An 847-nucleotide genomic window follows, 5' to 3' on the forward strand; every position below is an offset into this window, starting at 1 on the left:
ACCCTGTAACACTTTTCTTGCTTCCCTCCTTGGCATTCAAGAGGCAAAATGGGGAATATAAGAGATTCATCTTCCCACAGACAGAGGGGATGAGATATTTCTCCACTTTGTTTTTTCAACATGAACCTAAAAAAAAATAAAACAAGGATGGTTCAAAATTTTTACCTATATCACCATGATATAGCAATGAATTACACTGGGTGCAAGCTGCTGTGACTCCAGCAAGTATCTGCCCTGTTATTAAGTGACTGCAAAGAAGAAGAAAATTGCTGTTATCTTTTGGATATATGTTTTTTTTAATCCTCCCCTAAACTGGTTTTCTGTCATGAGATAGAGGAATTCAGACTTCACAATCATGGAACAGGGCTGTTGGTACTTGACAAGTATTACAAGGTTCTGAGTGATGTGCTGAGTAGTTAATGAAGCCACCTAGAAAAGCTGACGTATTTGCATTCATGTTAAAAGAAAATAATAATAATAATTTGAGGCTGATGAAAAGTGCTTCTCTGACAGCCCTAGAGAACATCTCTCATTTACCTGCAGAAGTGAAGCAACCTCTGCTCCTGCTGTGCCACTGCTGTTTCAGTAGGGATGAGCCTGGGTTTGGACATGATTGATCTATGCTGAGGGTGAGCTCCATTCCACATCTCTATTGTCTGCAGCCTTATTTTCCAGGCTCAGAGGCAGCCAGAGCTCCTGTGAGCTGTGTGTCTGGGTTTGGGGTGTCTCAGCCCCTTCCCCATCCTCAGCTTCAGCATATCCACTGCTCCTCCTGTGAACCTTCTTTTATTCCTCCCTTTCTTCCTTTCCTTTCCTTTCTCCTTCCCTTTCTCCTTCCCTTCTCTTC

This window comes from Meleagris gallopavo, chromosome 4 (genome assembly GCF_000146605.3).
Source record: "Meleagris gallopavo isolate NT-WF06-2002-E0010 breed Aviagen turkey brand Nicholas breeding stock chromosome 4, Turkey_5.1, whole genome shotgun sequence".
Classification (NCBI taxonomy): Eukaryota; Metazoa; Chordata; class Aves; order Galliformes; family Phasianidae; genus Meleagris; species Meleagris gallopavo.